Source organism: Peromyscus leucopus, chromosome 20 (assembly GCF_004664715.2).
Source record: "Peromyscus leucopus breed LL Stock chromosome 20, UCI_PerLeu_2.1, whole genome shotgun sequence".
NCBI lineage: Eukaryota > Metazoa > Chordata > Mammalia > Rodentia > Cricetidae > Peromyscus > Peromyscus leucopus.
Window position 1 is genome coordinate 221,376 of NC_051080.1, and position 25,740 is coordinate 247,115.

At 39.8% G+C, this 25,740-nt stretch overlaps 2 pseudogenes; both read left to right on the forward strand.

Moving 5' to 3' along the window:
* Window positions 1–6,283: 6,283 nt before the first annotated feature.
* On the forward strand, window positions 6,284–6,375 carry LOC114696702 (annotated as a pseudogene).
* Window positions 6,376–22,618: 16,243 nt separating this feature from the next.
* Window positions 22,619–23,513, forward strand: LOC114696598 (annotated as a pseudogene).
* Window positions 23,514–25,740: the final 2,227 nt, after the last annotated feature.

Consider the following 25,740-nt stretch of genomic DNA (forward strand, 5'->3'; position numbering starts at 1 on the left):
AAGTTTCCAGGTGGCTGCAATTGCATGGGTGTAAATCTGGACCACCTCTTTTATTCTATTGATCAATATGTCTATTTTACTGTCAGAACTTTTCTGGCTTTATTACTCTAGCTCTGTAGTATAGCTTGAGTGTGGTATTGCCTGCTGCACTATCATATTTGCTTGGGACGGCAATGGCTATCTGGGATTTTTCCTTCTTCCCATGTGGATTTAAAAAGATTGCTTTCTCTATTTATGTAAAGAATGGAATGGAGATTTCAATTGAGATTGTGTTGAATATCTAAATTTGTTTTGGTAAGAGTCATTTTCATAATATTAAGTCTAACAATCCATGAAAATGGGAGGACTTTTCATATTCTGTATTCCTCAATTTCTTTTCTCAGAAGTTTAAAGTTTTCATTGTAGAAGGTTTTCACATCCTTAGTCATGTTTACACTCAGTTAAGATTTATTTTGTTTTACAATGACATCTTTCCAACACTTATAATGACTTTCTTAAACTATTTTATTTTTATACTTAACTAGTCTATTGATTTCTCTGACTATCACTCTTTTGTCCATATCATATTCTCTTTCTTTAAAGAGGTGTTGTTTCTAGGGTGATTTTAATAAGCAGGGTGTGGTAAAGATGTGTTTTTATACCTCTTTATTCTAATATCCTATATCTCAGGCTCATATTCTAGCTCAAATTTTCATGCTTTGACCCATGGCCCCTAATTTCAAGGAAGAAAGTCAGACATTTTTTTTGGTAGCAGCTGCACCCAGTCTGTATCAAGCCAGATAGCCACCGGAAATGGCAAGGTGAAGAGAAGGGTGGAGACAACTCACAGGCAGAAGTGAGCTGAGATGCAGATAGCAGATAGTTAGGTTCAGAGGGAAGAAGGCAGATGTTTAGGATTCCAACCCCCAAAAGTCTTCGGGGGTCTGATGAATCCATACAGGTCATAGTAGGGCGTCCCCTAACCAGGACCTGTTTTTTTGAAATGGGTTAAGTGAAGTTCTTGTACTTGGCCAAGATTTTTGTAAATTACCAAGAACTTAAAAGTCAACCCAGAAAGAGGAAAGAGAGAGAAAGAGACACTTTTTTAGGAAAGCTGGGAGTTGCCATTAGTTTTTAAACCGGCTCTGGCTGTGAAGCTTGCGTTATTATTAAAATGAAGGCCGATGTAATGAGCTCCTAGTTGGCTGCTGGAGTGAGAAGTTTAGGGCTCAAGTTAGCCTTTAGATTCCAATTGTTTTAGCAAAAAAAGACTGTAGCAGGCCGCTGCTGTTACGATGGAGAACTTAGTGAACTTCATTAGCTCTGGTTTATGCTCTCAGGAGGTCTAGTAGTGTAAGAATATTGTGTTACCTGTTTGTAAGACCCTGAATGAAGTAACAGCAGGTTTCTCCCTAAAAGGGAGGGGTTAGAATCTCTGCTGCTTATCATAATCTGATGGTAAATCAATTTCATAAGGTTGGTGGCTTTTAGGGGTCTCCTAAATCTTTCCTTATGTTTTTTAGAGGGCTTTATGGAATTAAGATAGTCTGTTGCTTCCTTATCTTAGCCTGTAAACAGACTAGAACTGACTGAAATGCCTTTCGTCTTAAGCCTGTGTCCTGTAATTTCTATCAAAAACTGATTCTCTTTTGACTCGTTCTGACTCATGGTGCAAGAAGGATTCTTAATAGGGAAGGGAGATATTCAACTACTCACCACAAAGAGGCCTGGGGTTCCTCCCGGTCTGCAGCACCTTTGGTGAGGTCCCTTGGTAGCTGGCACTTCAGGGGTCACCTTTACAACTCCCAGAGAGACTGCCCTGTCTCTTGGACAGCCTCCGCCAAGCACACCACTGCTTTTTGAGTGTTCTTGGTAGATTACTCTTCCTGAGACTGGGTACCCAAGGGCACCAGGTCTTGTATAATATTAGAGGGACCAGCCTTAATATTATACATCCCAGGGGCTCAGGAGAGAGAACTACTAATGGCAAGGACTATTTTCAGGAAATAGAATTTCAGCACACCGAGTTCTATAGTCCACTTGCGTTAATTCCTCCGGCATAACATCCTTTATACACAACTTCAGTTCTGTTCTCATGTCTAGATCCTTTCTTGCCTAATTTCTCTATATTTATCTACTGTCCCCTCTAGGTTCTATCTTAATTCCTTCATCTAGTTCTGTCCCTTCTAGGTTCTCATCTATCTAGTTCTTTCCCCTATCAGCTCCTCTCCCGTCTCCTTCTCGCTCATCTGGTTCTTCCTCATCTTGTTCTTCCCCATTTGGCTCTTCCTCATCTTCCATCTTGTTCCTCTAGTCCTCTCTTTTAGCCCTTCAATCTAGTTCTTCTGTAGCAGGAATCTTAAAAGTTCTTATTAATAAAATCAAACCCGAGGCGAGTTATTGGGGTCCATGCTGGTAGATCAGAGAGACAGAACAAGCCACAGCTATCTCACCTTGCCGGATCCTTAGCTGGTCTTGTCTCCTCAGACTGGAGGCCTCTGAGTCCTCATCCGGAATGGGTCTCAGCTGAACTACTGCTGGAAAGCCTGAAGCTTAACCAGCCACATGCTTAACTAGCCAAAAGCTTCTAGTTTCTGGTCCTCACACCTTATATATCTTTCTGCTTTCTACCACCACTCCCTGGGCTTAAAGGCTGGCTTTCTGGGATTAAAGGCATGTGTTACCATGCTGGGCTATTTCCAATGTGGCCTTGAACTCACAGAGATCCAGAGGGATTTCTATCTCTGGAATGCTAGGATTAAAGGTGTGAGTGCCACCATTTTCTAGCCTTTGTATCTAGTGGCTGTCTGTTCTCTGACCCCAGATGAATTTGTTAGAGTACACAATATTTTGGGGAACACAATACCACCACATTCTTCCCCATCTCAGTTTGTTCCTCTCAAATTCTTACTGTGATACCTCAGTAAACCCCCCCCCAACTCTATCCCCTACAGACAAAGAGAAGCTTAAACCAGGATTCCTAAGTGTAGATAAGAACTTAGACCCCTTTTCCCCAGGTGGATGTATCTGCTACAGGGACTTTGGAAAACACAGTCAGGATATTCGACGAAAAGACTAAAAAAGGAGGTGGGTTAAAATAAATTATATGGTCTGTGCCTTTAAGAACTAGCCTCACAAAGAAAGGGGAGCTCTCCTTCCAACCTCCCTGCTGTGAGTGAGAGATTTGGAAGAGCCTCCCTGGAGGCTTGTCAACTTAGAAAACACCTTACTTTTACATACTGTACCTAAAGTCTCCAGTGGCAGCTTTGGGGACGTGATCTAGGCACAACAAGACCCTCACTCTATTGTCTCAAAAAGGGGGGCTTAGACAAAGATATTTCAATATAGATAGACCCAGGCCAGTTTCAAGTCCCCAGAAATGATGGCGCCAGCCCCAGGAATAAAAGAACAGAGTCAGGATGTCTGATGGTAACCAATTAACCACGAGATGCCCCTCTCTGGAGATAAGCTAGAATAAGATAAAGTCCAGGTCTGGGAAAAACTGGACGAATCAAGGATGGACCCGTACTAACCCCCTCCCCTCTAAGAAATTTTATGGGGTTTGCCTATAAAAACTAACTTCCCCAAGAAAGAATTACTCTTCCCTGCCTCACTTGAGATGGCTTGAGATGAGTTCCCTGTCATAACATGACTGAAATGTGATTTTGATTGTATGTTAATAAATAAAGTTGCCCGGGGGTCAGAGCTATTAGAGCCATAGCAAGAGCGTGGCGGTGGTGGCACATGCCTTTAATCCCATAGATCTCTGTGTGTTCAGGGATACAGCCAGCATTGGAGACATACGCCTTTAAGACCTAGAGGGCTGTACATACAGACAGTGACGAGGCAGTCACATGTTTGGGTTTACAACCAATGAGAAGGCAGAACAAAAGACTATGAAATGACTTATACACAGGAAATAGTTCTCTTTCCGGAAGCTAGGAGCTCGCAGGAGGAAGGGTAAGATTTTAGCTCTGAGCTCTGACCTCTCGGGTTTCTCTTTTACATTGGTTCTATGTTTCTTATTTAATAAGACGGTTGGTTACATCTACATCTGGCGCCCAACGTGACAAGAATCCATTAAAAGCCACTTGACTTGGCAGCAGGTCTGCTTTCCCGAAAGGGCGGCGGGCCGGGCAGCCAGCTTCCTAGCCTGGGCCTAGGTCTGCTTGGCCTCAGACCGGACTAACTGTGAGCTGCCTGCTTAAAGCCTGCTTGCCTAAAGCCGGTGCTACAAACAACTCAGGCCTGCCCTGCCAAACAGGGCCCCGGCCTGTAAAGCCAATGCACATGGTCAGAGCTTAAGGAAGCCAGAGCCAAGCCGTGACTCGGCTTAAGAGGGAACACATGGCTGGATTTAAGCTTTAGCCAGCTACGCTTTCTTGCATGCTTTCTCTCTCTCTCTCTCTCTCTCTCTCTCTGGATTTACACCTAGGACACTAGGTGGCTGTTTGGAAATTTCCTCAGATTTCTACTGTTCTATGCAGATTTGGTAAGTCATATTTAGATATCAGATATTTTCTTCTAATTTGTTTGCTCTTTCCTCTAGTTGTTTATAGCGTTCTTCCAATTTCCTTGTCTTTTCCTCTACACAAGCCTCTACCTTCTTCATGAAGTTACTCATAAGGCTACTTTCTTCTGCTTCTTCCAATTTTTGGTGTTCAGGTCTAGATGTTGGAGGCGGGCTAGGTTCTGGTGATGCTGTATTGCTCTTCATTTTGCTGTATGTACTTCTGCCTTGACGTCTGCCCATCTCCTTGTGGTTCTTTCTTCGTCTTATCAGTGTACTTGTTTCAGAAAGAGCTGACAGATTCAGGAAGACTCTCTCTTTTGTCCAAAAGGGAGTTCTCTTGTCCAACTCTCTGGTCCAGAAGGGAAGTCCGGGGCGGGCTCTGGTCCAGAATGGCAATCGGGAGCAGGCTGGGAGCTGGGGGCCGGTCTCTAAGTCTCAGGAAGTGGCTGGAGTCGCGGGCAGATGGGCGTGGGGGCAGGGCGCGGAGATTGCAGGGGCTGCCGGGGGGCTTGGAAAAGGGGATCCTTCCCGGTGGGGCTAGAAGGGGAGCTGCCCGGTAGCCAGAACCTGGTGCCAAGTTGGGCAGGTCTTTCCGGAGTGGCTGGTACCCAGGGATTGGGTCCGGGTTGGACCCGGGTACTCACCTCTGGACCAGAAGGGAAGTCGGGGGGTAGGCTGGGAGCTGGGGGCTGGTCTCTAAGTCTCAGGAAGTGGCTGGAGTCTCCTAGATATCAGATATTTTAAAGGAAACTATTTAAAAGAGAAATTTTTTCCACATTTAAAAAGAAAATGGGTTTCAGGTGTATATTGGAAGAAAATTGGGTTTTGTTTGAAATTTTAGGCAGTCTGACAATGGAACAACTATATGAGAAGATTAGTATTGTTGGAATTATGCAGTTTATCACTATGTTTATCCTCATTTTAATATTTAAAAAGATAGTCCATTTAAGTGCCGGGATAACATCTTTAGAAAAACTTGTTAAACCTGTAAAAATTCAGACAGAAGAAATTAACAGTGAAGTTGTTTCAAGTTTGGATCATAAGGTTACAGAAAGAAAGCCTGTTTTCACACAGTCACCCTTAATTTATCCTAAAACTGTACAGCAGATGCCTGATCAAATGACTACACAAAATATTTGGGCTCCAATTGAAATGTTGGATTTAAAAAGGTTTAAGGAGGCAATAGTATCTTATGGCATGCATTCCCCATATGTAAAGCAAATGTTAAACTCTTGGTCAACATATAATAGGATTGTACCACAGGACTGGCGGGACCTTGCACAAGCTGTTCTGGAACCCAGCCAGAGACTTCAATTTCTAATGTGGTTCAAGGATGAGGCTAAAAACAATAGAGGGATAAAGGAATACAAGTTTGCCAGGATCAGCTTATTGGAGAAGGCCAATATGCTTCAGTACAAACACAATGTTTATATGATGTCCAAACCCTAATTTTATGTCGAGCGGCAGCCTTGAATGCATGGGACAGAGTTGAGGAACGAAAAAAAATCTGAGTCATTTACAAAGGTTATGCAAGGCCCAAAAGAATCTTTTACAGATTTTTTACAAAGACTGGCTTCCACAGTAAAGAGAATGGTGTCAGATTCAGAAGCTAGTAAGGCAATAATTGAATCTTTGGCCTTTGAGAATGCGAATGGAGCATGGAAAAGAATAATTAGGCCATTAAAGACAAGATCTTCACCTTTGGAAGATTGGATTAGAGACATGGTTAATGTTGAGGCTCATAAGCATGATGATATGTGGGTAGGAGAAGCAATTTCAAAAGGTTTGAGGATCGCTTCTCGGCCTTTTGGCTAAGATCAAGTGTAGTATCAAAAGGTTTGAGGAATGTTAGATGTTTTGGATGTGGAAAGCAAGGACATTTGAAAAGGAACTGTAAACAGGTCATTCTTAGAAACAATGTTTCTTCAAGGAACAATGGCAACAGAATGCCCCTTCCTTCTGGAGTATGCAGAAGGTGTGGTAAGGGAAAACACTGGACCAACAAATGTAGAACAACAAAGGACAGACAGGATAATCCTTTGCCTCAGTCTTCGGGAAACTCCCAGAGGGGCCTCATGCAGGCCCCCATAGCAAATCCAGTTTAAACCTTTCCTGCAGCCATAGAGGAAATCCCTGCTCAGATCGATTAAATAACCAAATGCCTATTGGAAAAAATCATACTGGTCAGGATGATGAAAGAGAGAGAATAGAAAATTCAGGAGAAAACATAAAGAAATTTTTTTGGCAAACTTCTATTAATGAACAAAGACCAAAATTAACAATAAAAATAAATGGTGTTTTGTTGTCTGGTCTGGTAGACACAGGTGCGGACGTTACCATAATTGCACCAGAATTTTGGCATCGAACTTGGCCTCTTCAGGAGGTAAATGTTCAACTGTTAGGAATTGGGACATTATCTTGAGTGAAACAGAGTGCAAGATGGCTCGAATGTATAGGTCCAGAAGGACAGAGAGGAAAATTAAAACCATATGTGGCTAACATAGCTATGAACCTGTGGGGTCAAGACTTGTTACAACAATGGAATACTCAGATTAACATCCCTCCAATCTCAGAAACAAATCATAAATTAGCACATGTTTCTGAGAGAAATATTAGAAGCCATTATTCTGAGTGGTCACCAGCCATCCATATTATACAAGAACAGGGCACAACAACTGATATTCTCCCAAAGACACCAACATCTCTACTTTTAAAATGGTTAACAGACAAGACTGTATGGGTCCAGCAATGGCCTTTAACAACAGAGAAACTCCAGGCTTTAGAAGAGCTGGTAGAAGAACAGTTAAATGCGCAGCATATTGAAGAATCAACCAGCCCTTGGAATTCTCCTGTATTTGTTACTAAAAAGAAATCTGGTAAATGGAGAATGGTAACAGACCTTAGAGCAATTAACAAAGTAATTCAGCCAATGGGCTCTCTACAATCTGGAATTCCTTTGCCTACTCTGTTACCAAAAGGATGGCCTCTCATAGTTATTCATTTAAAAGACTGTTTCTTTTCAATACCCTTACAAGAAAAAGACAGAGAAAGATTTGCTTTTACAGTGCCTACTTATAATAATTCTCAACCGGTTAAAAGATTTCAATGGAGGGTCCTCCCACAGAGAATGTTGAATAGCCCAACTCTGTGCCAATATTTTGTACAACAGCCATTGGAAGTAATACGTAAAAAAATTCCTAAATCTATAATTTATCATTATATGGATGATATTTTACTAGCTGACTCAAATGCAGATACTTTAGAAAGAATGTTTGAAGAAGTAAAGAAAATTTTGCCTTGCTGGGGATTACAAATTGCTCCTGAAAAGATACAAAGAGGAAATTCTATTAATTACTTAGGATATAAAGTAGAGCTACAAAAAATTAGACCCCAAAAGGTGCAAATTAGGAGAGATAGACTACAGACTCTTAATGACTTTCAAAGATTATTTGGAGATATTTCTTATCTACGAACTATTGTTGGAGTAAAAAATGATGAACTGACTAATTTGTTCAAAACCTTAGAAGGTGACAAGGAATTAAATAGTCCAAGAGAATTATCACCTGAAGCTGAGAAAGAATTGGCCTTGGTAGAAAAGAAAGTACATGAAGGGCCCATGGATCATATTGATCCAAAGCTGGATTGCATTTTGGTTATTTCACCTTCTAGGCATTCTCATACTGGAATAATAATGCAGAGGGAAGATATTATATTGGAATAGATATTTTTACCAAATAAACCAAATAAAAAACTAAAAACTTATGTGGAAAAATCTCTGACTTGATTTGGAAAGGAAAATTGAGACTTCGTCAATTAGCAGGAATATACCCAGCAGAAATTGTCGTACCTTTAACTAAGGAGGACATTGAAAAATTATGGACAGAAAGTGAACCTTGGCAAAGAGCTTGCAGTAATTTTTTGGGAGAAATTAACAGCAAACATCCCAAAAAGCGATAGAATTGATCTTATAAAGAGAGCTGATTGGATCTTGCCTCGAATTGTATGGCAAAAAACCCATATCTGGAGTTTGTACATTTTAAACAGATGCCAACAAAGAAGGAAAGACAGGTTACAAATCAGAAAATTTAAGTGGTTCAAAGTCCTTATAATTCAGTTAAAAAATCAGAATTGTATGCTATTTTGTTGGTATTAATGGATTTTTCAGAACCTCTCAACATAGTAACTGACTCTCAGTATGCTGAAAGAGTAGTATTACATATTGAGACTGCAGAATTTATCCCTGATGCTTCAGAATTAACTTCACTATTTATTCAATTACAAGATACAATCAGGAAAAGGAGTCATCCTTTATATATAACTCACATTCGATCCCATACTGGTCTGCCAGGCCCTCTAGCACAAGGCAATGATGAGATTGATAAATTATTGATAGGAAATGTGCTGGAGGCCACAGAATTTCATAAAAAAAAAAATCATGTCAATAGTAAAGGTTTAAAATAGGATTTTTCCATAACCTGGCAACAAGCCAAATAAATAATAAAGAAATGTCCTACTTGTTCCTTCTACAATCAAAGGCCATTACCAGCAGGGTGTAACCCAAAGGGTACTCAGAGGAATGAAATCTGGCAGATGGACGTGTTTCACTTTGCAGAATTTGGAAAATTGAAATATGTACACCACACCATCGATACTTATCAGGATTCCAACGGGCAACTGCTTTGAGTTCTGAAAAAGCTGATTCTGTAATCATTCATTTGCTAGAAGTTATGGCCATCATGGGTATAGCTACACAAATCAAAACTGACAATGCTCCATCATATGTCTCTGTTAAAATGAAACAGTTTTTTGCTTATTATAATATAAAGCATATTACAGGTATACCACATAATCCTACAGGTCAAGCAGTTATAGAAAGATCAAACAGAACTCTAAAGGATATGCTAAATAAACAGAAAGGGGTAACAAAAACCGCCAGAAATAGACTGCATAATGCTCTATTAACTTTGACTTTTCTCAGTGCCAATGAGAAAGGAACAACAGCTGCAGAGAGACACTGGATAATAGAAAAAAACTACAGAATTAAATCAGCCTATATATGTAGCTAGAGTTTTCCTGCCTTGCCCACAGTCAGGACAAATCTTTGTCACCCGCCAGTCCCACAGCCACTCAGACCCAACCAAGTAAACAAAGAGACTTATATTGCATACAAACTGTATGGCCGTGGCAGGCTTCTTGCTAACTGTTCTTATAGCTTAAATTAATCCATTTCCATAAATCTATACCTTGCCACGTGGCTGGTGGCCTACCGGCATCTTCACATGCTGCTGGTAATGGCGGTGGCTGGCAGTGTCTCTCCGCCTCAGCCTTCTGCTTCCCAGAATTCTCCTCTCTCCTTGTCCCACCTACTTCCTGCCTGACCACGGGCCAATCAGTGTTTTATTTATTGACCAATCAGAGCAACAGATTTGACATGCAGACCATCCCACAGCATATATACTTTAAGGATGTGCTGACCTCAGAATGGAAACCAGGGTATGTATTATATTCGGGACGAGGTTTTGCTTTTGTTTCTACAGGAGAAGATAAGCTGTGGGTACCATCAAAATTGATAAAGGTTCGATTTGAACAAGAGAAACCTCTTATTTAGAGGAGGTGATAGTTCATCAACCAGCATGAGCATCCAATTTAAACTAACTTGTATCAGTAACACCTGCCTTTTCATTTAATCAGATAATAACTTGCCAAAAAGGAACATCCCCAAAATTAGTCTTGGGGAAAGGTTTTTGTTTTTGTCTTTTAGGAGAATGAAGGTTGAGGAATCTGAAGAACACTGGACAAATGAGACAACTGAAGAAAAGGGACAAATCATCTATCCCAGGAAACAGAGTGAAATGGTGTATGGGTATATATTATCTAAAAATGTTATGTCTTCCTAAATGTTTGTTTCTGCTTTTCTCTAAAGATTTAACACTACTGGTCTTCTAATAGTCCCAGTTCAATTAAAATTTAAAGCTGACTTTGGAGTTGGAGAATGGCTCTCCTTCTTTAAACTCAAGCATGTTGTTAAAAGGAAAATGCAAACTCCCTGTATCATGCCAGAATAAAAGAGCCATCTTCTGCTATGGGACAGGACAAAAGCCAAATTAATTAAGGGACTATTCTATTACTAATCTCAACTCTTTGATTCTATTCTGATTCTTTAAACTTTTCTTAAAGTATGAATTTTATATCAAAATTTACAAGATTAACATATGTAGATATATAGTTATATATACATTTTAAACCTTGTTAAGATATGAATGGTCATATAGAGTACTAACTAATTCTAGAAAAAAAAAGCTTCAATTAGCTGCATATATATGTCTTTGTGTTCGAGTCTCTTATCAGTTTTCTGCACGAAATCACAGCCAGGCCTAACATCAACTGAAGTCTCCAGAAAGAAGATGGGGCCCCACAACAACAATTCCACGTGGACAATAATAATATCACTAAGCTGACAAACATCATCTACAGATCAGCTTTGAACTACAAGGTGCTCAGAGCAATTTTGAGATGACTAGCTGAGTTGATCCAGTCTCAAAGACTACTTGAATAAGGACTTGAGATAAACCCTGAACTTTGGCATTATACACAGACTGGATAATGAAGGATATAGTTACCTTTCCTAGAATTTTACAATTAACCTAAAATTTTTCTTTCAGGATAAAGAAAACTTCGCCCATACCCAGCAGGAAGCAATTTTAAGAATACGATGCCCACATTCCCAAAGAGGTGGTGTGGGGCAGGTGGTTTTTTGGTCTTTTTTATGGGTTTTGGGTCTGGGATAATTTTCATTGTTTAGGGAAGTTGGTTACAAGTTGTTGTCAATGGTTAGGAAAAAGGCTAAGCAAAGGAGATTAGATTTAAGGTTCTTGTTTAAAAAGAAAGAAGGAAAGAAAGAGAAAGAAAGAAAGAAAGAAAGAAAGAAAGAAAGAAAGAAAGGAAGGAAGGAAGGAAGGAAGGAAGGAAGGAAGGAAGGAAGGAAGGAAGGGAAGACAATTACTAGTTTTAAATACTTTACATTGGATTGGATTGTTTTATATTATATACAAATTTGAAACCGATATTGTTGGAAAATGCTATATGTATATTTCTAATTGTACTTATACCGTTCATTTAACAATGTAATGCAATTTTCTGATCCTTGAATGTTATTATTACCAACTATTAGGATATAAAGAAATGAAAGTTAGTAGTTAGACATTACAATAGAACTTGTAGTCATATTAGATATGTTTTAAAAATTGAGCAGAGATGTTTTAGACAGGTCATCTTCAAACCCTTCAGAGATCTACAGAATATGGCATTTAAAATGTTTTAATAACTTAGAAAATTTTTCTTTTTTGAGACATGTTGGCTCCTGGCAGTACCAATCTACTTCAGAGAAAATATGGGCATTGAAGAAACTGCATATGGAGTCAACTTTCATTGTGGCAAAAGTTAGCCACTGGACAACAAAGTATCCTCGAATCAACAGGACAAAATGGACAGACAGAACATGAAACAAAGGACTACTGATTCTTGCCAAAACAAGTGTGTTTATGACTTTATCAAAAGGCATCTTCTGAGGCCAGGACAATATGGCCCCATCCCTGAAGTGGCCTTAGCAATCCGGAAAAGGTACAGTGCCCTTTTCTTCGAAGGCCGCTTAACAGGCAGAGGGCCGATGGCTTCTATTGTGCAATGGAACAGCAGCTGAAAGCTCACGCCTCTCGATAGTAGACTGGCATTTAATAGAGGGGTGTGGAGAAGAAGGGGATGCTGAGATGAAGTCATATATACACAGCCAAGAAAAATGAACAGCTGAATTCAAAAACCGTCAACAATTTCCAGAATTTAAAATCCTGAATCATGACATGACACTAGTGGAATTCAGGTGTTTCTGGTACATGGACTGCTCTCACCCAATGTGAAGTTGAACTGTTGACCTTGTGTACATTCTACTTCACAAATGAGTCTATCAGATACGCTAAGCCTATAGGCTGAAGATGATGCCCCAACACTGTGGAGAAACCTTAGGTGACTGTCCAGGCAGCTGGCTGTTTCTGTCAACTCACAATTTTTTTGGAAGTTGCTTGCATGCACTTCCTGTTTTTATTTTTGTTAGCTAATATTATTTCCTTCTTGGGTCTCTGGGGGAGTTGAAGATTAGTTAGTTATAGTTGAAGATTAGTTAGTTATAGTTGAAGATTAATTAGGATAGAAAGTGAGTTAGATACATTTTGGATTTGCCAAAATAGGATAGATAATGGAATTATTGTCTCTGATTTGTCAAATACAAATGGACTAGACATTGTTTAGGTATTTGTTACTTGTATATATTGTATATAGTTATTGTACTTTTGTATATAGTTTTTCTTATGTTAGTTATAACCTTTTGCTTTTTTTATTTTTATTAAAATAGAAAAGGGGAAATGTGGTGGTATTCTAATTGTACTGAAATGTGATTTTGATTGTATGTTAATAAATAAAGTTGCGAGGGGGGTGTCAGAGCTATTAGAGCCATAGACAGAGCGTGGCAGTGGTGGCGCACACCTTTAATCCCATAGATCTCTGTGTGTTCAGGGATACAGCCAGCATTGGAGACATATGCCTTTAAGACCTAGAGGGCTGTACATACAGACAGTGATGAGGCAGTCACGTGTTTGGGTTTACAACCAATGAGAAGGCAGAACAAAAGACTATGAAATTACTTACACACAGGAAATAGCTCTCTTTTGGGAAGCTAGGAGCTCACAGGAGGAAGGGTAAAATTTTAGCTCTGAGCTCTGACCTCTCAGGTTTCTCTTTTACATTGGTTCTGTGTTTCTTATTTAATAAGATGGTTGGTTATATCAACAGATAAACCTTGCTTTTGCATTCTGGTATGCTCGTCCTTGGTGGTCTCTCTGGGGGTTACAATCTGGGCACACTTACCCATCTAGTTCTTCCATTCTCTTTTCTCTTCTCTCTCTTGTGCCCTGGAAGTCCTGGTATATAAAAGGGAGGGTCCAAGCTAAATTGTGTAAAGCTATTACTTAACATCCACCTCTCCTAGGTGGTGTCTCCTTGTGGAATTTATCATAAGTCAGGAGACTTGCATGTGGGCTGTTATTGTTAGTCCACCTGGGACTAACAAAGGGCGCCCACCTGGGTGGTGTTTCCTGTAGTCCTTGAAAGTGGCCAAGGGAGATAATCTGATTCCAGAGAAAGCCTTTCCTGAGGCTGTTCTCCAAATACCTGGAATGTGTATGTCCAGAGAGTGATCAGTCTACACTCTTAGTCCTTCTTAGGGGAAAGTCAATTGGAAAAACTATGAAGGCACACATGATTTTCAAAACAGAATACAGCTGATATATAACAAGCCAAGTAACACCAAAAACTCCTTGGGATTTGGCTTCCTCTGGAGGAATTCCCTGATTCCTCCAGGTAGTGACTTTGCCATCACCAGCTGAGTTCTTATGATATATTCCTGCGGCCTGCAGCAATGCTAACCTAATTTGCCTTCTTTGTGAGAGATTTTTATCTAGAGTTTAACAATATTCTCCTTGAAATTCAGAATTCCTTCCAGATAAGCTTAGGTGTGGGTCTTCTTTTGGAATCATTACCTAGCTCTCACTGGGCATTTTAGACCCCACATGTGTATATACATTGCCATTGAGGAAACTTCTGCTAAGATTACTTCTTTTCCCCCTCTGTTTTCTTCAATCCTATAATTCTTAGACAAGTATTTTCTTGCTAGATCAAGGCTCCAAATCTTAGCTTTAGTCCCATAATGTCTACTCACTTTTATCTTTAAAAAATTTTTTTTAAAAACTTTGAAATAACCAACTCATTCTTTAGCCATATATTTTCAGTTAATCAGCCCTTCTAGCAGAATCTCTCTTTATGATCATACTTTAAGATAATTAAATCCTCCACTTTGCCTATTTCCATACATGCACTAAGCATCCAGAGTCTTTACTCAAGCCTATTGTGGTAGTTTGAATGTAATTGGTTCCCATAAACTCATAGGGAAGGGCACTATTAGGAGGTGTAGCCTTGTTGAAATATGTGTGGCCTTGTAGGAGGAAGTGTGTTACTGTAGGGACAGGCTTTGAGATCTCCTATGCTCAAGCTATACCTAGTTCAGTTCATTTCCTGTTGTCTGTGGATCAAGACATGTTTCAGCTCGTTCTCCAGAATCATGTCTGCATGCATGTCACCATGTCCTGCCAAAATGAAAATGGACTAAACCTTTGAAACTGTAAATTACACCAATTAAATGTTTTCCTATATAAGAGTTGCCATGGTGTAATATGAATTTCTAAACAGCCTTATTAATAAAAAAAAAAATTTTAAAAACCTCAGTGCCAGCTATTGGAGTAAATTCTGAAAGATCAGAGAGACAGAACAAGACACAGCTAACCTCACCTCACCAAGTAACTTCTCAGCCAATTCTATTTCCTCAAACTGGAGCCTCTGAGTCCTCATCCAAATGGATCTCAGCTGAACTGCTGCTAAAAGCCTAAAAGCTTAAAAGCCTCTAGTTCCTGGTCCTCAGGCCTTATATACCTTTCTGCTTCCTCACATCACTTCCTGGGATTAAAGGCATGTGTCTTTCCCAAGCAAGACATGAGATTTCAAGTGTTGGGATTAAAGGTGTGTGTCACCATGCCTGGCTGTTTCCAATGTGGCCTTGAACTCACAGAGATCTGGATGGATCTCTGCCTCCAGATTGCTAGGATTAAAGGCATGTGCTACCACTGCTTAACCTCTGTGTTTAATATAGTGGCTGCTCTGTTCTCTGACCCTCAGATAAGTTTATTGGGGTCCACAATATATCGATCACACCATGGTCATGGTGTCTCTTCTTAGCAATAGAAACCCTAACTAAGATAGAAGTTGGTATCAGGGCCTGGGATATTGTCTGTGATAGTCTGACCATGCTTTTGTTTGAAGGAATGTGGATCTTGGAACTGTGGATTATAAAAGCAGTTAACTGCTTTAAGTGCTACTTAATGGGCCATATTTGTAGAGCATGGAAGACAGGGGTGCTTAGTGTGATTTGATGAACTGTGGGTACCTAGCTCAAGAGGTTTCAGAGGAGAAGAATATTAATATGTGACCTAAAGATTGTTCTTATTATATTTTGGTAAAGAATGTGTCTACTTTTGCCCTTGTTCAGAGAGTCAGACTGAGGCTAAAGTGAAGAGATTTGGATTAATTCCCTTTGCAGAGGAAATCTTAAAATAGCCTAGTATAGACTCTGTCATGTGGTTACTAGTGTTCATGCTTACAAAGATTTATAATGAAAAGGAGCAAGCTGAACAAGGAAAAATAAAAAATGTACAATTAGAGTAGAAAAAGAGCGCCAAGAAGTGGAATGGAACTAAATTCTGTATTCAAGGAGACAAACAGATTAAGAAATGGAATAAAGGGAGTGGTGACCTCACGGTAAGATCCCATCCAGATAAGTTTCCAATTTGTGAAAGGGAATTAAAGAAAAGGTTAGAGCTGGGAGTGGTGGTGCATGTCTTTAATCCCAGCATTTGGAAGGCAGAGGCTGGTGGATCTCTAAGTTTGAAGCCAGCCTGGTCTACAGAGAAAGTTTCAAAACAGCCAAGATTAGGAAGTGAAGGAAACCACTGAAAAGAGAAAGCTTGTGCAAGGCCAGCCTGGTTTACAGATCCAGTTTCAGGACAACCATGCTTATGCAGTGAAGGAAAATATCAAAAACAGAAAGCTGGTGAAGATGCAAGAGAAGGCCATGTTCCAGCCTTGGCCACATGATTCTGACTTTAGAGCCAAGGACAGAAGAAAGGGATTATGGAATATTTCTCCACAACTAAGAAAGCTGCTGGTGCCAGGCATGTGACCTGGTGCCATGGTGCCAGGCTAGTGCTAGGGGTGTCCCTGAATGGAGGCCTAGAGAGACCATTGTGTGAAGCTGGGAAAGAAGAGCCTGGATTGCCTTGGAGACCCCAAGATGTTAGAGATGCCAGAGTTGTGGGATATCTGCTGAGGAAAGCTGCTAACAGGGAGTGGAACCAGCCCAAGAGAAAGAAGTATATTGAAGTCAACAAAGCTGAAAGGAGTTGGAGATCTGAACAGTGTTTTGACATCAGACATGGAGGTGCAAAGTTTGGGAGTTGCCCAGCTGGTATTCAGTCTTGCTTTAGTCCAATATTTCCTCACTGCGCTCCCTTCCCTACATTTTTGGAACAGTGATGTATATCCAATGCTATTATATATGTTGGAAGTACCTGATCTGTTTTTGGATTTTTATTTTGTAGGGGATTGTAGTTAAGAGTTGCATGAATCTCAGAAGAGACTTTGAACTTTGGACTTTAAAACATTGTTGAGCCTATGATAGACTATGGGGACTTTTGAAGTTGGACTGAAGGCATTTTGCATTATGATATGGTTACAAGCATATGGGGGCCATAGAGTGGAATGTGGTAGTGTAGCAGGAATCTTAAAAGTTCTTATTAATAAAATCAAACCCGAGGCGAGTTATTGGGGTCCATGCTGGTAGATCAGAGGGACAGAACAAGACACAGCTATCTCACCTTGCCAATTCCTCAGCTGGTCCTGTTTCCTCAGACTGGAAGCTTCTGTGTCCTCATCCCAATGGCTCTCAGCTGAACTGCTGCTAGAAGCCTGAATGCTTAACCAGCCAAATGCTTAACCAGCCAAATGCTGCTAGTTTCTGGTCCTCACGCCTTATATATCTTTCTGCTTTCTACCACCACTCTCTGGGATTAAAGGCTGGCTTTCTGGGATTAAAGGTGTGTGTCACCATGCTTGGCTTTTTCCAATGTGGCCTTGAACTCACAGAGATCCAGAGGGATTTCTATCTCTGGAATGCTAGGATTGAAGTGTGCTATCACTGCCTAACTAGTGGCTTTTCTGTTCTCTGACCCTAGATAAGTTTATTAAGGTACACAATATTTTGGGGAACACAATATCACCACATGGTAGTTTGAATGTAATTGGCCCACATAAACTCATAGGGAGTGGCACTATTAGAAGGTGTGGCCTTGTTGAAATAGGTGCAATCTTGTTGGAGGAAGTGTATCACTGGGGGCTTTAAAGTTTTCTATGTTCAAGCTATGCCTAGTTGAGTTCATTTCCTGTTGCCTGTGGATCAAGATGTAGGACTTGCAGCTACTTTTCCAGCACCATGTCTGCCCACATGCCACCATGTCCCACCATGATGATAATGAACTAAACCTCTGAACTGTAAGCTACCACAATTAACTGTTGGGGGTTTTTTGTAAGAGTTGCCATGGTCATGGTGTCTCTTCACAGCAATAGAAATCCTAACTAAGACACCTATGAAACAGACATGGGCAGAGTAATGTACAGAAGATGAGCCTGGGATTGCTCCTTCTGGCAGTTATCCTAGCCACACAGATTTATTCCAAATAAACATGTTTTGCCACCTTCAAAGGACTCTTTTCAGGATACCTCTGCTGAACATAATCAACTAATGGTACCACCATGGCAGCGGCAAATCCCTACAGTCAATAGCCTGATTTTGGTCTCACTTTGTCTTCTATATGTCTACTGTTAGAGACTGAAGAAAGGAAACATCTCTACTTCCACATCTTCTAGATACACCCCAAATGGCAACTACAAGTCTACTGTTGCCAGGAAGAAGCAAGTTCACATCAAATCTGCTATTACTACACCTTGTTGTATTTAAACAGAAAACACTGAGAATTTCAAATTTGATTGGTTTGAAGGACATGTAAAGGGTTTGAAAGATGATTATTGCAATATTAAATCTGCCTGAGTTTTATGTTCAAGATGAAGAGGAATAACACCCAAAATTTACATGATTTCTGTAAACATGCCTGAAGAAATGTGGACAGTTAAGACTCTATCTTGAAATCAGGCATAGGCTTTCTCTAGAGTTAAGGATAGGATGTGGAATGGAGATACAGTTTTCACTTGGTTCATTCAACCTGTAAAGCTATAAGACAGGCAATGTTAAAAAATTCTCCCATGATTCTATTCATGTATACATTGAAAGGAATTAACTGGTGTTACTACAAATGCTCAGTGTATTATTTAACAATTACAAACATGGTGTGATAACCTCTAAAGTTTCACACTGTTAAACTTAAGCGATCTCTGTTCCCTTTGGGATTGAACATTCTTACTTCACTCCCTTTGAGGCTTTATTTTGACATCATACTTGACATTTATATAGTAATTGACATGCACCAGGAAATGATGATTTGGAAACCAATCATCCATTATCCAATATCCAGTCATCATGAATAAGTCTTACTTCACAAACCAGTTTGAGAGAGTAGAATTACACTGACCTCAGGTTATTTCAAAATGCTTCTTCTTATGTGTGTGCATATATATATGGAGTATTTTCATACTTTAAAATGTTCTTCAATGAAAGTAAAAATACAAATCTTGACATTCAAAAGGCAAATAAGCAAATGAGCCAACTGTCAATCAAGCATGTGGGACTTGAAAATGAGAAGCTACTTCACATGAAATTCAGAAAGTCTTTTCTACTCTTTCAGTACATGTTTTTACATGAATGGCAGCACAGTGGACCATAATAGCCATATTGGAACAATATGAATTATCAGTGCTTATTTTTAGATAATTTGATATTGGTCTGTAGCCTGAAAATTGGCTTGATTACAGTAATTCTTTTTCTAACTTTCTTGATATACAGAAATCTTTTAAAACATAGACACTGGTTGAAAAAAATCTTTTCTTGGCATGTCCACACACAACAGATGCATATGTGTTATGGTATGTAACATATCCACAATAAAATTGATAAGCGAAGTCATTTTCTCCATCTTTAGAAACCTACACAGGAATGCTTAGATCCCACAGATATGAAGCTACTGTGGTGTGTGAGAGGCAATACTCCCTTGCATTGTACCTGTACTTGATTGGATGTTTGTGTACTTATGCTTTGATTCATACTAACTTCTCATGTTATGGAAATTATTAGTGTTGAACACAAACTACAAATAAAAGAAATACATGGCTGAGTAAGTAAAAAGAAATAATTAAATCTTTTGTATTTAGTGATTGGCTCTTCTTTTTAGAAATCTGTCAAGCAATAGGATTTAGCCTCCAATAAGTAATTTCTAAGTCATAACAACTTTGTATAAAATGAATGCTTTCATTGTGAATCAGTTGCCCTATTTATTCTTCTTGGTTCTTTTTTCCCTCAAATATCTGTTAGCATATTTCTAAATAAGGTACCTTAGGGCGCTTTTTTCTTAGTTCTTTCCAATACCACAGATATAGCCAGCATAGGCTTCTACAACTTTCTGTGATTCTTTTCTATGATACATTCTTTCTCTTTGCCAGAAGACCTAATGCCTAATGGAGAGAAAAATGTAAGCATGATGAGAGAATGGCTTTACATTAGGTTGTGTGGATTTGTTGAAATAGAGCTGATAGGCAAGCTTGTGTCCCTTTGCATTCTTCTTTTTTTCTGTTGTGACCACCTGTGGGAGCCCAAAATCCCCCACAGATCCATTTCCTCTCCCTTTTGTGTGTTCGCGCCAAAGCAAACTCTTTCCATGGGAACAGAGACTACCAGTTCTGCAGTTGGCCATTTACTTATTTGCCTTTATGATTATCCACTTGGTCAGTGTCTCTTAGGTTTATTGAATCCTGGCTCAGCCCTCTCCAGAGTTTCTTAGGTAAAAGCAAGTCTCATTTCTACATAGCTTCCTCCTGCTTTTATTTCTACTTCAGTTGCCCTACCACCTTATTCCAAACACATTTTTCCTTTAGTTTCTTAGCTGAAAAGTATTAAAGTGAAGCCTGGTGTTGCTCACTTGTATTCCCAGCACTTAGGGGATAGAGATAGGAAGATCTTGGGGTAAGCCTGAGATGTACAGTGAGAGCCTGCCAGAAAGAAAGAAGCAAAAAAAGACAGGTGAGGAGGAAGGAAAGGTGAATGAATAGATTATGTACAGTGAGTGTCTTTCCTTGATCTTGGAAAGGAAACAGTGAACTTCTCTAGTTTAAAAGCAACTGAAGCAATACAATGACCAAATATCACACATGACCCTAGGTTCAGTCTTGAAAAGACAGCCAGACAATCACAGAACCTGCATAAGTCTGCACTAGGTCCTCTGCATGTATGTTATGGTTGTTAGCTTGGTGTTTTTGTGGGACTCTTAACAGGGGGAGTGGAGGTGTCTCTGGCTCTTTTGCCTGCTCTTGCGACCCTCTCCCTCCTACTGGGTTGCCTTGCACAACCTTGATATGAGCAATGTTGGGTTGATACCCTTGTGAGGCTTGCTCTTTTCTGAAGGGAAACAGAGGAGTGGATCTGGGAGAGAGGGGAAGTGTGGGGGATAGCACGGCTTGGAGGAGTAGAAGGAGGGGTATCTGTGGTAGGGGTATTGTATGGGAGAAGAATAAATTAAAAATTTAAAAGACAAGAAAAGGCAGCCAGAATGTCTTCAGACAATAAATACAGACCATAGCTCAGAAGAAAGGGAAGGTTTGCTACACATTAGTAGAAAGCATGCTTGCAGGTAACAGTGGAAAATAGCCAAAGGGACCATTGTGCCAATCTACATTTTGGGGGGTGGGTGGGTTTTATATGATTTCTTAACATCTTAGAACAGATGGCTTTCCTAAAACAGATTTTTCTCACGTGGTGAGTAATAAGGCCATAGGGTTAACATGGGGGAGCCTCTTTCCCAAGAAGACTTTAAATAGATAATAATCTTATGATTCTTTGGTCGAAAATACAAATAATTTTCCCAATTAGTAAATCAGTAATTGGAACTATAGTTATATAGACCCCTGATTATAAGAAAGGTGTCTATCCCCAATGACTTTCAAGCCTGCCAATGTTTGACAAGCTATTTAACCAAAGGAGATAAGAGCACTCTTTAGTGGCCCTGTCAATCATCTAATGTATTTGAAATCATATTGTGATAGTTAGCTTTAGTTGTCAAGTTTACAAAGCCTAGAAGCACCTAGAAAAACAGTCTAAATAAGGGTCTGCCTTGAGTTGGACTGTGGGCATGTCTGTGCAATACTGTCTTAATTAAGCTAATTTGATGGTAAAGAAGGCCCAACCCATTGTGGGTGGCCTCATTGCCTAGGCAGGGGGCCTGCATCTATTTAAGAGTGGAAAAACCCAGTTCAGCACAAGCTAGCAGGTAAGAAAACTTCTACACCTTCTTTTCTGTCTGCTCTTGACTGTGAATGTGATGTGACCAGCTCTTTTAAGTTCCTGCCTTAATTTCCCCATGATGATAGAATATAACCTGGAATCATAAACTAAAATAAAACCTTTCTCTATAAGTTGCATTTTATTAGGCTAATATACTACAAAAGAATAAAAGCTGGCCCTGTGCCCAGGTTGGCTGATTCCTTTACAGCATACTCTTCATTTTTATAATTCTAATTCATTCATATATCCATCCTCATGATTCTGTTGCCATTTCTTGGTTTATTTAGATTTTTCTGTTAGATTTTCTCCATGAATTCCCTGTAACACACATAAATATTCATGATAGAATAGTAGTTCTGACAATGATGACAATGACTGCTACTACCATTACCACTACACACACACACACACACACACACACACACACACACACACACACACACACTGATCTGTTTAATCAAGAAATCCTCCAATATGGGACAAGGACAGCATGCTAATCAAAACATTCATCCTTTAAGTTTAGAGAATAATCTGATATGAAGCCCAAAACAGAGGTTTTTTTTTTTTTCTAGGTCTATGTTATAAAAACATCCCTGTGCTGGGCGGTGGTGGCGCACGCCTTTAATCCCAGCACTCAGGAGACAGAGCCAGGCGGATCTCTGTGAATTCGAGCCCAGCCTGAGCTACCAAGTGAGTTCCAGGAAAGGCGCAAAGCTACACAGAGAAACCCTGTCTCGAAAAAAACCAAAAAAAAAAGAAATCTCTGTATGGACTAACCACATCCTCTAGGGTCCATGAGGGTAGTAATGTAAGTGATCTAATTACTTACCACCTTTGCACTTTTGAGCAGTTCTAATGGTAATTATGCATGTAACTCCAGGAGTGTCTCCAAAGGAAGCTCGCGCGGCCGCTTCCGCGCTACTCGGGCTGTGACCACTGCGAGCTAAAGCCAAGTACACGGACCGGCCATCATGTTACATTACAGGCGGTATGGAGGAGAAACCAAGGTATATGTCGGTAACCTGGGAACTGGTGCTAGCAAAGGAGCATTAGAAAGGGCATTCAGTTACTATAGGCCCTTAAGAACTGTATGGATAGCCAGAAATCCTCCAGGATGTGCCTTTGTGGAATTTGAAGATCCTAGAGATGCAGAAGAGGCAGTCTGAGGCTTGAATGGGAAGGTGATTTGTGGTTCTCAAGTGAGGGTTAAATTATCGACAGGCATGCCTCGGAGATCTCGTTTTGATAGACCATCTGCCCGACGTCCCTTTGATCCTAATGATAGATGCTATGAGTGTGGTGAAAAGGGACATTATGCTTATGACTGTCATCACTATAGCCGTCGAAGAAGAAGCAGGTCAAGATCTAGATCACATTCCCGATCCTGAGAAAGGCGATACTCTCGCTCACACAGCAGGAGCTGGGGAAGGAGGTCAAGATCAGCATCTCCTGAAGATCAAGGTCTGTGTCTCTTTGTAGATCAAGATCAGCTTCACTCAGAAGATCTAGGTCTGGTTCCATAAAAGAATCAAGATCCCGTTCAAGATCCAGATCAAGATCCAGGTCTATTTCACAACCAAGAAGCAGCCGATCAAAATCCAGATCTCCATCCCCTAAGAGAAGTTGTTCCCCATCAGGAAGTCCACGAAGAAGTGCAAGTCCTGAAAGAATGGACTGAAGTTCTCAAGTTCACCCTTTAGGGAAGTTATTTTGTTTACATTATTATAAGGGATTTATTATGTCTGTAAAATGTAACCTGGGAAGGATCATCAACCATCTAATCCAAATGGATTTGGGTTATTGCTCTGTATAATTCACAGCAGTTAAATATTGTTTTTTTTAATGTATTAACATCTTATGTTCTGAAAATGTGGGTTTTTATTTGGCACATTTAAATAAAATGTTTCTAACTAGGAAAAAAAGAAACAAAATATAAAATATCTCTCCTTTTATTGTAAAATAAAATAAAATAAATAATGTACATAAAATCCATATACCAACTGTAATAAGCTAATGCCAAATAGGTTATAGGTGTCTTAGCAGATAGGAGTCTAAAAATTGACTATTTTAGATATAATAGGATGTTTAGCATATAGAACTAAAGATTTCATCAGCCTGGGCAGTGGACATTAACTCTCTTAAGGGTGTGCTATCCTCAAACTTTTGATACAGTCTGAGAAAAGCTACTAATTTATGATCCTAACTAGCCAGAACAGAGTTCTAATGTGAAATTGAAAAAATTCCAACAAAGCTTCTAGGAGAAATGGCCTGAGACATTGATGGAAATAAATTGCCAATAGAACACCTCTTATTGACTGGGGTTATACCAATGAAAAAGGACACCATTTCCACTAAAAGGAATTCAGAACACAAGGCCCAGTATGTGTAAGTAATCAAAGAACCCTGACCAGGTGTTAGGTTTAGGGTACAACATGGACACGAGATCTTTGAAAATAGCAAAGCAAGTGGATATAAAGTGATCTCACTACAAATGTCTGAGGGGATGGATGCTTGTTAAATAGAGTTAGTCACCCCTCAGTGTCTATATACTTCAAGACAAAATGTTGTTCACAATACGTATATGCAATATTATCTATCAGTTTTAGGATAGGAAAAATAAAAGAGCCATGAACTTACTGCTGTGGAGCTGGTGCTTAGTCCCTCCCTGCCTTTCTAATGAAAGCAGTTGGAGCTTGGCACCCACCTTCTCTTGGATTCACACCTGTTCTAACTGCTTCATGGCTAAAAGACTGAGAGAAGGCCAGAATACAGATGATGTGTATCACCTGAGGTAAGTCTAAGAAGATTAAAACTCTGACTGCCAAGAGGACAATGAGCAATGCCAAAGAACAGAGTCTAAAGTGCCAAAGCCAGAAGCCCTGAAAGAAGATGGAGTCTCTATAAAATAAAGCGAGACTCTTCAGTTTTGATCAGCAGGAAGCAACTCAAAATACATCAACCATGAAATGGCAACAGAGTCAGGAGAATGGATATCTGAATGAATTAGAATTATAAAAATGAATGCTGTAAGGGAATCAGCTAACCTGAGCACAGGGACAGCTTTGTATCTAGAAGAATTATTTGTGGCAAAAGCAGCAACCACACAAAATCATGGTGTGAGGAAAGGGCACTGGGCTGTCTGGGGTCCATTAGTGCTTAGAAAGGAGTGCACAAGAATGCACCTGGGCTAACATCTGGACAGCATAGCTTTCTAGGAAAGGGCTAGGCTTGTTTTAATATTTTATTGTAAAACAATAGAGACCAAAAGTCAAAAAGAATAAATGGATACCTTAAATAGTTATTTTAAAGTAAATATACATATGTAGACCTGAAGAATTGGCTGAGCAGTTAAGAGCACTTGACACTCTTCCAAAGGATCTAAAATTGTTTCTCAGCTCCCACCTGAAAGGCTCACAACCTCCTCTAAGTCTAGCTCCAAGGGATTTGTCTCCTTCTTCTGGCCTCCTTGGACAGAGGTAGTGTTCACACAAGACAAATTTGCCCCATGACACATCATAACTTGTAATGGTCACTTTTAAAGCCCACCAAGGACTCTGTATCTATCATAACTCCTTTCCTCCCAATACAAGTGATCACTACCCTTTACCTAATCTGTTCTTTGTTTGTTTATGGTGTTGCCACCCAAGTGTGACTCCCTGGACACCACAGTTTGGAATTATTTTTCATCTAAAGATTCCCTTCTATTCATTTTTCTTCCTGTCAGTGCATTGTTTTTGTTTTTGTTTTTGTTTTGTTTTTTTTTCAGTGTTTTGTTTTGGTTTTTGGTTTTTTTGTTTTTTGGGGTTTTTTTTGGTTTTTTTTTTTTTTTTTTTTGGTTTTTTGAGACAGGGTTTCTCTGTGGAGCTTTGCGCTTTTCCTGGATCTCTCTCTCTGTAGACCAGGCTGGCCTCGAACTCACAAAGATCCGCCTGCCTCTGCCTCCCAAGGGCTGGGATTAAAGGCGTGTGCCACCACCGCCCGGCTGGTTTTTGTTTTTATCTTATTCAATTCATTAGTCTCCAAGAAATGTTTATTATGGGTCTTCAATGTAGATTGTGAATAAATTACATAGCAAAAGAATAGGTTCTGCCAA